Consider the following 14500-nt stretch of genomic DNA (forward strand, 5'->3'; position numbering starts at 1 on the left):
TAGATATCACCATTTGAAGGTAACACACCCTTGGTAAGAAGTTTGGTTAGCTTGTGAGATGACAATCTTCATAAACTTTCTATGTCATGCTTTACAGTTGAACAGTTGAACAAAGTTGCTCACAAGCATTTGCTATTTGAGCCTCATAACAACTCAAAATTCCTCTGAGGCAGGAAGGAGAGGTATACTATCTTTAAAATGTAGAGTAGAAGGCTAAATTTACACATGTTCCTCAGACTCATACAGTCAATTAATAGAATTGCACTCATGCGGCAATTTCCTTTTTTTGTTTTGAAATATTTCAGTCCTACAACAAGTATAGAAAAATAATACTCACACATGTATCTTCCACCTCGCTTAAGAAATAGGATGTTAGCAATTCACTGAAGCTTCCTGAACATCAGTCACCAATCACATAGCCTCCATTTCCACTAACTGCTTTCTCTAGGATAATAGCCATCTTGGATTTGGTGTCTATCATGTCCATGCATAAAGTTACGCATTTTCCACATGTTTTGTTGTTGTTGAGTTGTTTTTTGTTTGTTTGTTTCTTTTTGTTTGTTTTTTGTTTGTTTTAAGACAGACTCTTGCTCTATCACCCAGGCTGGAGTGCAGTGGCACAATATCGGCTTACTGCAGCCTCCACCTCCCAGGTTCAAGTGATTTTTGTGCCTCAGCCTCCTGAATAGCAGGGATTACAGATGTGCACCACCATGCTCAGCTAATTTTTATATTTTTAGTAGAGACAAAGTTTCAGCTTGTTGGCTAGGCTGGTCTCGATCTCCTAACCTCAAGTGATCTGCCTGCCTTGGCATCCCAAAGTGCCAGGATTACAGGCATGAGCCACCATGCCTGGCCTTCTTTCCACATATGTTTTTATCCGTCAGTTACAACTACCATATTTCATTGTTTCTAAGGCACATTTGTTTTTTCACATTTTCATCTCTCTGAAATCAGGATGCTCTCATCATTGGTGACATCTTCCAAAAGCAGTCAGCCAGGTGGCCGCTGTATCACAGCCATCATGGCCGTACATTCTCCAGCATCACAGGGACAAGAAACAAACTTCAGAATTGGTGTCAAAATGTGGGAAAAGATTCTGGAGACAATGGCAGGGTACTCTTCTTACCTTGAGGAACCAAATGGCTATGAGGAGAGGGTAGGGGAAGAAGGGGTGGCAAATCAGAAATGTTTTAGCAAGATTCCAGAGCAGGAACAAAAAGTAGGTTAGCTGCACCTAACTGCAAAAATAGCTTGAGAGTACAATGCCAATGACTTTGTTCTTTTATAGATTCTTTTCAGAAATGCTGTATCACCAATACTCAATTTGCATGGAAGTTTTATTGTGCCAAAAAACACAGACACCAGGAAAGAATTCTAAGAAGTCAGATGTTAAATGTGGAAAAATTTATAGAATACCTTAATTGATTATGTTACTTATATTTTCCTCTTTTATGCATGTATAAGAGTAATATATGATTTAAAAAAACTGTCAAATCAGTGTGGAATTGGAAGTGACAAGAAAACATTTTGTCAGAGTTTAATTCTCAGCATTTTTTCTGTCTTAATGGTGCACAAACTAATAGTCTATCTTATAAACTTTATTTTTATTTATTTATTTTTTTGGAGACAGAGTTTCACTCTTGTCACCCAGGCTGGAGTGCAACAGTGCCATCTTGGCTCACTGCAACCTCCACTTCCCTTGTTCAAGCGATCCTCCTGCCTCATCTTCCCAAGTAGCTGGGATTACAGGCACGTGTCACTGCACCCAGCTATTTTTTGTATTTTTAGTAGAGACGGGGTTTTCCCGTGTAGGCCAGGCTGGTCTTGAAATCCTGACCTCAGGTGATCCGCCTACGTTGGCCTCCCAAAGTGCTGGAATTACAGGTGTGAGCCAGCCCGCCCAGCTATCTTATAAGCTTTAGGTAAATACTGTTAAATTGTATCTATAATTCTGTAAACCACACTTGTTTGCCTGACATTATGTTTTTGAGGTTTTTCAATTTGCTAAATCTAGGCCTGCTTCATTCATCTTAACTACTGTATAACATCCCATTGTATAAATATACCATGTTTTATGTATCCTTTTTATCCATTCCCCCATTTATGGGCATTTAGATTGCTTCCATTTTTTTTAATTTCAAAGAACGTAGTTATGGGTATCTTGTACAGAGCTCCTTGTGAATAGAATTTCTGAATCACAAAGAATACACATCTTTGACTTAATAGACATTCTCAAATCATTCTACAATGTGTCAAATTTGCAATCTGATTATTCCTGTATGAGAGGTCCTGATTTCAAGGGCCTCTTCGTTGAACTTCCATCCTCCTCTCTCTTCTTCATTGAACTTCCATCCTCCTCTCTAATTCCCTCTAACTCACTCCCTTATATAGCCCAAGTGACCACTAAAATACACAGCAGAGCAAATCACATCTCAGCTTTAAATCTTTCCATGGATTTCCACTGTGATTTCCAACAAGACCGCAATGACTCACTGGGCCCTGAATTTGCTCCAGAGCCTCAACTCTTGCTGTCACTACATCTGACCAGACCCACCCTCAACATTACAACCAATGCTTCAGAATCCTCTTAGCTCCTTTTCCACAAGAGTCCTTTCTCTCACCCTCTGTATACACCATTTTCTCTCCTTGGAATGCTCTTTCTATTAAAACCTCTCCCATCCCACCTAAGCCCAAATTTCCCTAATTAACTCTATTCACCATACTATGTCTAAACGTAGTCACCTCTTTTCCCTGGGAGCCTTCTTTGGCTCCCACTCCCCCCACACCCACCATCATCACTGGAGTAAGTACCTTTCCCATATCCTCTGTAGCATATTTGACAGGCACTCCCCCATCACAGCATCATCACACAGTTCTAAAATCACCTCTTTGCTGGTTTTACTCCCCTACTAGACTTTGAAGTCCCCAAATTGAAAAGGAGGGGAACAGTGTCTATCTTGTTCACTGCTGTATTCTCACCCGATATGCAGTTTATACGGCACTCATAAATACTGTGTTTGTTGGATAAACAAGTACATGAAGCAAGTCAGCACTTGAATCTAGATCATTTGATCTGAATTCTCATTTCATCCAAGACAACTTCTCTTCCTAAAATAGAAATTACTACACAAGCCATCATGAGGAGGAAATGCCAGAGATAAAATTTGGAATTGGGGTGTCAAATTATAAAAATTCCTCTAGGTTTGACGGCAACTTCAAGCCTTATAAGTGGTCTCTTGGGTCTAGGCATGCCATTTACAGCATGAGGAGGGAGAGAAGGAAGGAGTCCACTGGGATGGTCCTGTTTGCAGCCACCTGTAATGCACAGCTTGGGTAATGGAAAGCACACCTGGAGATGTTTGAGAAGCAATCAGCCATTCCCAACATAGGATAGAAACAAAATGGAAAAGGTTAAAGTTAACATGGAGAGATTAAAAATCATTTGGAATTATTTCATAAGGATGTCCTGTAGTTTTTTGACATATATGTATTTTAAGTCAAGAAATGAATTTGCCAGATCCTGACAGCTCTCTCTTACATCAAGAAAAATGAAAATATATTTTGTTTCTAAAATGCCTACATCAACTATGGGTCTTCAGCTGAATCATAGTATACTGGATTTAGGAAGCCAACAACTTCCTTCTGAGTTAAACATCAGAGACTGGCATCCCCTAAGTCAGTGGTTCCTAAACTCTAGCATACATCTGAATCACCAAGAGACTTACAAAAACACAAATTGCTGCCGCCACACACCTCTGAGAGTTTCTTATTCACTCAGTCTGGGTAAGGCAGGAAATATGCATTTCTAAAAAGTTCCTAGAATCATTAAAAAAAGATGAAGTATTAATACATGCTACAACATGGATGAACCTCCAAAACACTATGCTAAGTGAAAGAAGCCACATACATAAAGTCATAGATTGTGTGACTCAATTTATATGAAACACCTAGAACAGGCAAATCTGTAGAGATGAAAAGTAGATTCATGGTTTCCAGAGGCCAAGGTGAGGGGGAAATGGGGACTGACTACTTAATGTGTATAGGCTTTCCTTTTGGAGTAATGAAAACATTTTGCAACTAGACAGAGGTGATGGTTGCATAACACTGAGGATGTACTAAACATGAGTGGATTGTTCAGTTTGATTGTATGTTATGTGAATTTTACCTCAACAACAAAAAGTTTCTAGGTAATGCTGATATGGTCCAGAGACCACACTTGGAGAAGCACTGACTTTAGTTACAAGCACAGAGAAGAGACGGAAGTAAGCCAACTTCCAAAATGGATGGAAGCCTCCACGTGTAATCCAGCAAGCCTGTCTACAGCTGAGAACTCAGAAAGGCTGAAATAGGCTGTTGCACTGGAAATCTTCACTCTCAATTTGGGCTCGGACCAATAGCTGGTAGCCACTTCCACATTCCAAATTGAAGTCCTGAACCACCCAAGCAAAGGACGGGGCTGAATCCAGTTGTACTCATCTCAGCTGACCAATCACCTCTGGCTTATAAAGAGGACTTTAAGGAATGAGGGAAAGTTGGCAAATGGACAGATAATTTCTTTGGATATAGGCGCTGGCATTCTGTGAGGCTGCCCTCATGCCTTGGGGAAGGGGTGAGAATTCTTCCCTTTTCACTTCACATGTGCCCATCTACCCATCTCTGGATACTGTTTGCAGGCCTAGGGCCATTAATCTTTTTAAAGAACTTGAGAAGGTGAAGACCATTTCATCCCCACTGCAACATGTAAAAAGAGAGATCACCTGGAGCCAGAACAACGAAGCTTTACTCTCAGTTCTGCCTCTCACTAATTCACTGGCTTGACCAATTATTTACTTTCTCTGAGCCTCAGTTTCCTCATCTGGAAAATGGGAATAAGAGTGACTTCTTCATAGGGCTTTTGTGAGAACTAAACAAGATAACCTTTGAAAGCACTATAATATGCTTTATGTATCATGGTTATTATTTTCCACAATTAGAATGTTGCTCTACCACTGTACCCACTGATCCAGTGTGCCTAAAAGGCTCCAAGGGATGCTCCTCCTCCTGAGAGGTGCAGCCCCCTATCTTTTTTCCTATAACTACTCATGAACGATGGTATCTACATGTGTCACAATGTAATATGGATCTGGGTATTATTGGAGGAAAACCTATTCTGCATAGAAGACAAGAAAAACAAATAGGAAGTATGGATAAGTAGGTTGACACCTGCAAGACAAGTTAGAGCATAAAGAAGAGGTAAATGCTGAACATAGAAAGGAGAGAATGGAATGACTGAGAGGAACCTATTGTAAATGACCCAGTCAATATCCATGAGGCCTCAAATCAACCCAATTGATGATGGCCATTCTGGCCTTATATGTGGTCTGCCCAAGAAGCGCATATGAAGGCCATAGTGCTTCTCATCAGGCTGAAGGGTGAGCTACAGCTGCCTTCAGGAGTGCTTATTCCTGTGTTTCAGCAAAGGGACAAATGTGTGTGTTGCTGACTGTAGACATCTTTCATATGCCTCTCTCCCTTGCTTACATATCCACTCTGTACATACATACACAGGACATGGTGGGGAGGCTGATGCAGCAGAGAGAGAGAACAAATGAACATTGCTAGCACAGGGTGCAGACAGTGGGATCTTCCATCCACTGAGATCTTTCTCTAAGTGTATTAGCCTACTCCACATGTCTCCTTGTTTCTCACTATGTGTTTTAAATGGAATCAATAAACCAGCTCATTCAAGTGTTTTACTTTGTTCTGGGAGACTTTCTATTCCCTGTCTTTAAGAGAGCTTGCCTGGTAGTGTTTTGTGAGGCTGCCATTACATCAGGGTAGTTTCCCACATGGCACACGCCTCATGCCTTTGCACACATGGCCTGTGCCCTCTGCCTGGAATGCCCTTTGTTGGGCTCACACCATTTACTCTTCGAAACCACAATTGAATATCAGTTTTTCTGCAAAGCCTTCCCTCATCCTGTCCCAACTGTAACCCCACCGTAAATGTCTGCCCCTTAACATTTTGTCTCCATTGTAAGACTTATCACACTGGACCATACATGTGTGTCTTCTCATTTTTCCCTCCTTCTGTATGCCATAATCAGCTTGAGGAAAGGAACCAGGTACAACTCCTGATGCACAGTAGGTGCATGCAAGTATCTATGCCAAAAGTGTCTGCAAAAAGGACTGATGTATGACAACTGATGCTCATAGGACCTCCTACTGAGAGAGATGGTAAAATCATTTAGAGCCAAAATTTTTCAGTCTGCTTCTAGAAGTTAAGCCAGAAAATATGGATACATTTTATTTTCGGAAACTTTCCATGGCAATAAAACACCACTGCAAAGTTAGAAGACATGACAAACAGGGACATTTTGAAAATTATATCACAAAAGGTTAATGTTCCTAATATGTAAAGAAGTACTAAAATAGATAAGAAAAAAACCAATAATCCTATAGAAAAGTAGCGGGCGGGGAGGGAGTAACAAGTAGACAGACCAGATAAGAATTGTCAGTGGTTTGTAAACTTATTACAAGATGTTCAACTTTACTCAGAATTAGGAAAAGGCAAATTAAAACTCTTTGGGGATAATATTTTTTACCCACCAGATGAACAAGAATATTAATGTTTAGCAAAATGCTTTATGGCAAGGTTATGGGGAAACTGGCATTCTCATACATTGCTGGAGGAAATGCCAAACATTAGAAACATTACAGGAGGGATCTTGTAGCATCTTGTGCACACTCCTTCACCCTTTGACCTAGTAAACACACTTCTAGAAATCTATCCCAAAGTTACACTGCGAAAATACAAAGGCAAAAAAGGTGTATGTGGAAACTATTGTTCATTGCAGTTCTATTCATAATGGCAAAAGAATGGAAAGACCCAAATGCCCAAGTATAAAAAATTGTTTGATGAAGCTAGACAAATATACTCAATACAGTGCTATACAGTTGTGAAAAAGAATAACAAATCTCTCTATGTAATCTATGGGATCATCTCCAAGATATATCCCATATATCTGGAATCCCCTCAGAGCACCTTCTTTTGAAACAGGCAAGAATAATCAAATATCTCATACAACAAAGTCCAAATAATACTTTCCCCTCAGGGAGTGGGGCAGAGTTCTCTATCCCTTAAGTGTGGGCTGCAGATGGTGACTTTCTTCCAAAGTGTACAATACGGAAAGAACAGAAAAAAGGGAACATTAGCATGGAAAGATCTGACAGAATCGTACCTCATCCATGTGACCAAGGTCAACATCAACAGTGATCAGTCATGTTGATAGTATGTGTCCCTGATAAGATGTGGTGAGAATGGCATTTTCCCTCTGTGGCCTTCCTCCCAAAACCCATATTCCCAATCTATCAGGAAAACATTTGATAAGCCCCAGTGGAGGGACATTATACAAAATACCCTACTAGTACTTCTCAAAACTGTGAAGGTCAGGCCGGGCACGGTGGCTCACGCCTGTAACCCCAGCACTTTGGGAGGCCGAGGCAGGCAGATCACCTGAGGTCAGGAGTTTGAGACCAGCCTGACCAACATGGAGAAACCCCATCTCTTCTAAAAATACAAAATTATCCGGGCAGGGTGGCGACCTGTAATCCCAGCTACTCGGGAGGCTGAGGCAGGAGAATCGCTTGAACCCGGGAGGCGGAGGTTGCGGCGAACTGAGATCATGCCATGGCCCTCCAGCCTGGGCAACAAGAGCAAAACTCCATCAGAACAAAAACAAAAACAAATGTCAAGGTCATCAAAACCAAAGAAAGTCTGGAAACTGTCACAGTTAGAGGAGCCTGAGGAGACAAGGATGACCAAATGTAATGTGGTATCATGGGTGGGATCTTGGAACAGAAACAGTGCATTAGGTAAACACTAAGGAGCCCTGAATACAGTACGGACTTCAATTAGTAACAGTGTATAAATATTGGTTCATTAGTTGTGACAAATGTACCATACTAATAATGTAAGAAATTAATAAAAGGGGAACCTTCATGAAGTGTGTATGGAAACTCTATCTGTTATCTTTGAAATGCTCTGTAAATTTAAAACTATTCTGAAACAAAAATTGGATTCTAAAAAGTGTCACTTTTCAAACTTGGCTATAGCTTTAAAACAAGCAAATACATACATAGAAAAAGGAAACAATTTAAATTCTATTAACAGTAAGCTTGTTAAATAAACTATGGCATACTCATCTGACACACTGAAAAATAAAAATGAGGTAGGTACAATGTGAAAGGAGTTCCATAATATATTAAGGGAAAAAAATCAATGCACAGAACATTGTGCATAGTAAAATCCCTCTTGTATAAGTAAATAATTTTTAAAAGATAAAATATAGATCTATTTTTGTATGCTGATATACACATGAAAGATTTTCTAGAAAGATACTAGAAAATATATTTATATTTTTATAAATGTAATAAATATATGTTACTTCTGAGTTTAGAACTGGTGCTACAGGGTGGGGAGGGCTTTTAACACTTTCATCTAATGTTGAACTTTGTGTGCGTGCATTTTAATTTTTAAAAATCATCATCCTTTTGGATTACAACTAATCTAGCTTCAGGATTACATACAGCTAAAATTGAAGAGAGGATTTGAAAGGATCTGCATCTCCATGCTATACTTTTTGAGTGTTTCCAAGAAACCCAGCCTGATATTAACCCCTGTCACATTACTCTTTTTTTTTTTTTTTTCGAGACAGAGTCTCGCTCTGTCACCCAGGCTGGAGTGCAATGGTTTAATCTTGGCTCACTGCGGCCTCCGCCTCCCAGGTTCAAGAGAATCTCCTGCCTCAGCCCCACCGAGTAGCTGGGACTATAGGTGTGCACCACAATACCTGGCTAATTTTTGTATTCTTTTAGTAGAGATGAGGTTTCACCATGTTGGCCAGGCTGGTCTTGAACTCCTGACCTCAGGTGATCCACCTGCCTCAGCCTCCCAAAGTGCTGGGATTACAGGTGTGAGCCACCATACCCAGCCAACATTACCCATTTTTGATGATTAATTTATGTGTCAACTTGACTGGGCTAAGGGATGCCAGGATAGCTAGCTGGTAAAATGTTATTTCTGCATGTGTCTGTGAGGGTGTTTCTGGAACAGATTAGCATTTGAATCCGCAAACTGAATAGAGAAGATTATCTTCACCACTGTGGTTGGGTATCATCTAGTCCATGGAGGGTCCAAATAGAACAAAAATGCGGGAAAAAAGCAAATTTGCTCTCTTCTTGAGCTGAGACATTTATATTCTCCCACCATTGGACATCAGTGTTCCTGGTTCTCTGGCCTCTGGACACAGACTGGGACTTACACCAACCGTACCCCGGTTCTCAGGCCTTTTGATTCAGACTGATTCAGACTAAAGTTACACCACCAGCTTTTTTGGTTGTCTAGCTTGCCGGTGTCAAATCGTGGAAGTACTCAGCCTCCATAGTTATGTTGGCCAACTCTTACCATAAATACATATGTATACATATGTATTCTGTTATATGTATATATGATTCTGTTTCTCTGGAGAATCCTAATATACCATTAAAGCATTAACATTAATTATCAATTGGATGCCATCATCTTAGAAATCTAAGAGGAATCTTCTGAGAAGTTGGATATGAGAGATCTGCATACTGATGAGTGCATGCAAATGAGCAGTAGGGAGACTGGCACATACGGTGGATGAGCAAATGTTTCCAAGGGATAGGCTGGGTTGACTGGGGGACACACTAGATCATGAGTTATTTGATAAGGCAGAGGAGTCTACAGATACAGGATGATGTGATTTGAAGGAGACAGACCACAAGGGAAGGGCCTAATATTTACCTTAATAGACTATTGAGCAGTTTTATCTAGCCCAGAGATTCTCAACTCCGGAGGTACATTAGAATCACCTGGGGAAGCTTTTTAAGGCTATGTTCTTCAACAGCGGAATAGAGAAACAAATCGTGGCACATCCATATGGAGTAACACTCAGCAATAAAAATGAACTGTGGACACGCTGTATCAACCAAACCGATGAATCTCAAATGCATTATGTTAAGTGAAAGAGGCCCGCACTGAAAAACTACATACTACATGATTTCATTCCCATGTCATTCTACAAAAGACAAGACTATAGGAAAAGAAAACATATCAACAGCTGCCAAGAGCTTGGGGTGAAAGGACAGCTTGACTACCAAGGGGCATAAAAGAATTTGGGAGAGGGCGTGGACCTGTTCTATGTGGATTGTAAGTTACATGACTGTACGCATATGGCAAAATTTACAAAACTTTACCCTAAATAAGATGAATTTTATTGCATGTAAATTATACTTTAATACAAAAGGCCTTCCCCCAAATATTAGAATTCATTTGGTCTTGGGTGTAGCCTAGAGATTATTTTTTAAAAGCTCCTCAGATGGAAAATATCTGCTTCGGTCTAAGATGGAGTATCAGGGAATGGATTTTCCCTCCCACCTGAGTCAATCAAAAAAAAAAGAAAAGAAAAAGAAAAGCAGAGAAAATATATGAAACAATGGGCTTTAAGACACTGACCATCAGGCAACCAAGGATGGTGAACCCTGCAATTTGGAGGGATGGAATACCGCTCTTTATCTTGATTATAGGAATTATTCCATGGGGGTATATACATATTAAAACTTAGCAAATTGTACATTTTATATGTGTAGTTTATTGTACATCAATTATGCATCATTAAAGGCATTTTCTTTAAGTTCCCCAGGTGATTCCAAACATAATAGCCAGAGTTAAGAACCATCAGCCCCAACATATAACCTTACTTGGCCCTGGAATCCAACATCGTAAGATTCTAATCATTTGAACTCAATGTAATGTGATTGAAGCATATAAAATGTTAAAGTTTATTACAACTCATACTTTACTTAAACAGAACTCATTTTAGGAACTAAGTTCACACTTGCAGGAATAGTAGTTTTTGACAATGATTCTTTTGATAGTGATTGACATCGCTGCTAAAAACAAAAGACAGACACAGAGAGAGAGGCTGGGACCCTAACTGGAAAGATGTTTAAATGTTAGAACAAAACACATTAATACCAACTTCTAGGAAACTTAGAATATGCACAAAAAGCCTTAAAATTGTTCATAACATTTAACCCAGAATTTAAACTAAGGACATAAGAAAAGAGCACAAGTGTGCCACTTCAGCAATGCTATAATAGCAGGAACATGGGAATCTAAAACAACAACAAAAAAGAAGTGGTTACATGAATTATAGTATGTGAGTAAAAAGAATAGTACAAGGCCATCTAAAATAATATTGTATAATAATATCTAATGATATCATTAGATATGATATTAGCCCGAGGCTGCAGCAGCGCATCCCCGGGCGCGGCGCCCACCAACACTCACAGTGCGAGGGCTTGGCTCCGAGGGGGCTGGGAGCCCGGGCGCCCTGGAGTGAGGGGGGCCAGGAGCGGGCTCTGGAGGCTGCAGAGGCGACTCTGGAGAGGACGGAGCCTCGGCGGGGAGCGGATGTTTTGAAGATGCTTTGGCTGCCTTGGAGATTTGGAGATCTGATGCCACGATGAGGACTCACACACAGGGGTGCTCCTGTGTGTGTTTTTCATATATTTGCTTTGCATTGTGTCAGCCTACATCACCGACGAGAACCCAGAAGTCATGATTCCCTTCACCAATGCCAGCCACAACAGCCACCCCATGCTGTACTTCAGGGCAGAGGTGGCGGAGCTGCAGCTCAGGGCGGCCAGCTGGCAGGAGCACATTGCAGCCCGCCTCACGGAGGCTGTGCACACGATGCTGTGCAGCCCCTTGGAATACCTCCCTCCCTGGGATCCCAAGGATTACAGTGCCCGCTAGAATGAAATCTATGGAAACAACTTGGGTGTCTTGGCAATGTTCTGTGTGCTGTATCCTGAGGACACTGAAGCCCAAGACATGGCCAAAGTCTACATGGAGAGGATGGCAGTGCAGCCTATTTGGTTGGTGAAAGATGCTCCTTGGGATGAGGTCCCGCTTGCTCACTCCCTGGTTGGTTTTGCCACTGCTTATGACTTCTTGCACAACTACCTGAGCAAGACACAACAGAAGAAGTTTCTTGAAGTGATTGCCAGTGCCTCAGGGTATATGTATGAAAATTCATACAGGAGAGGATGGGGATTTCAATACCTGCATGATCATCAGCCCACCAACTGCATGGCTTTGCTCACAGGAAGCCTAGTACTGACGAATCAAGGATATCTTCAAGAATCCTGCTTATGGACCAAACAAGTTCTGACCATCATGGAGAAATCTCTGGTCTTGCTCAGGGAGATGATGGATGGCTCCCTCTATGAAAGAGTTGTGTATGGAAGCTACACAACTAGATCACTCTTCCAATACATGTTTCTCATCCAGAGGCACTTCAACATCAACCATGTTGGCCATCCGTGGCTTAAACAACACTTTGCATTTATGTATAGAACCATCCTGCCAGGGTTTCAAAGGACTGTGGCTATTGAGGACTCAAATTACAACTGATTTTATGGTCCAGAAAGCCAATTAGTTTTCCTTGATAAATTTATCATGCGTAACAGCAGTGGTAACTGGCTAGCTGACCAAATCAGAAAGAACTGTGTGGTGGAAGGTCCAGGAACACTGTCCAAAGGGCAGCGCCAGTGCACTCTGCACACAGAATTTCTCTGGTATGATGCCAGCTTGAAATCAGTTCCTCCTCCAGACTTTGGCACCCCTACGCTGCATTATTTTGAAGACTGGGTGTCGTGACTTGAAGTGCACTACCTGCTGAAATCAATAAATCTTTCCTCTCTTTCAAGTCTGGAAAACTGGGGTGACATGCAATATGTGACATTGTCCACAGAAACAAATACAAAGATTGGATCAAAGGATGGAGAAATTTTAGGACAGGGCATGAACATTATGATCAAAACTCATTTACTTTTGCTCCCAGTTGTGTGCCTTTCATTATTGAGGCTCTGTACAGGCCAAAGTACACCTTCTTCAACAATGTTTTGATGTTTTCCGCAGCTGTGTCAAAGAGCTGCTTTTCTCCCTGGAAGGGTCAAGTCACAGAACACTGTTCATCAAAATGGTCTAAATACCAGCATGACCTGGCAGCTAGCTGTCAGGGGATAGTGGTTGCAGCAGAGGAGAAAAATGGGGTGGTTTTCATCTGAGGAGAAGGTGTGGGAGCTTATAACCTCCAGCTCAACCTGAAGAATGTTCAGAGGAATCTGATCCTCCTACATCCACAGCTGCTTCTCCTTGTAGACCAAATACACCTGGGAGAGGAGAGTCCCCTGGAGACAGCAGCGAGCTTCTTCCACAATGTGGATGTTCCTTTTGAGGAGACTGTGGTAGATGGTGTCCATGGGGCTTTCATCAGGTAGAGAAATGGTCTCTATAAAAAGTACTGGATGGACAATACTGGCTACGGCAAGAAAGCAACATTTGCATCAGTGACATATCCTGGGAGCTATCCCTACAATGGGACAAACTATGTGAATGTCACCATGCACCTCTGAAGTCCCATCACCAGGCCAGCTTACCTCTTCATAGGGTCACTATAGATGTTCAGAGCTTCACCATCCACGGAGACTCTCAGCAACTGGATGTGTTCATAGCCACCAGCGAACATGCCTACGCAATGTACCTGTGGACAGGTGAGGCCGCAGGACAGTCTGCCTTTGCACAGGTCATTGCTGATCATCACAAAATTCTGTTTGACCGGAATTCAGCCATCAAGAGCAGCATTGTCCCTGAGGTGAAGGACTATGCTGCTCTTGTGGAACAGAACCTGCAGCATTTTAAGCCAGTGTTTCAGCTGGAGAAGCAGACACTCTCCTGAGTCCAGAACCAGCTAGCTTTAGGAAGACTGCTGACCGGCTGCTGAGATTTTCAGATAAGAGACAGGCTGAAGAGGCCATCGACAGGATTTTTGCCATAACACAGCAACAGCAGCAGCAAAGCAAGTCAAAGAAAAACCGAAGGGCAGGCGAATGCTATAAATTTGTGGATGCTGTCCCTGATATTTTTGCACAGATTGAGGTCAATGAGAAAAAGATTAGACAGAAAGCTCAGATTCAGGCACAGAAAGAACTACCCATAAATGAAGATGAAGAAATGAAAAACCTCTTAGATTTTGCAGATATAACATATGAGAAACATAAAAATGGGGCTTGATGAAAGGCCGGGTTGGACAGGCATGGATGGTGACAACTACTCGTAGCAGGGCCTCATCACTATCTGCTTCCTATACCAGATTGTTCCTCATCCTGAACATTGCTATTTTCTTTGTCATGTTGGCAATACAACTGACTTTTTCCAGACGGCCCACAACCTACATGGCCAAAGATGTCTTTATGCAGTTCTTCTAACAGATAGCTGTATTTTATTGTGGTTGTACTCTCTTGTTCTCAATCGCAGTGTTAGCACTGAAGCTATAAGTTGCCTGGTCATTTTGTGATCATAAAAGTCCATGAAAAAAAAATTTATTACCCCAGTTTATCAGATTTTTTCCCTCAGATTCATTTT

At 41.4% G+C, this 14500-nt stretch overlaps 1 long non-coding RNA gene and 1 pseudogene across 1 annotated transcript in view; both read left to right on the plus strand.

Annotated features, from left to right (window-relative positions):
• Positions 1-14500, plus strand: part of LOC134807734 (uncharacterized) — a 98458-nt gene that overhangs the window by 51554 nt on the left and 32404 nt on the right. The window lies entirely within an intron of this gene.
• On the plus strand, positions 11322-14398 carry LOC100611907 (dermatan-sulfate epimerase-like; annotated as a pseudogene).

This window comes from Pan troglodytes, chromosome 11, assembly GCF_028858775.2.
Source record: "Pan troglodytes isolate AG18354 chromosome 11, NHGRI_mPanTro3-v2.0_pri, whole genome shotgun sequence".
Lineage (NCBI taxonomy): Eukaryota > Metazoa > Chordata > Mammalia > Primates > Hominidae > Pan > Pan troglodytes.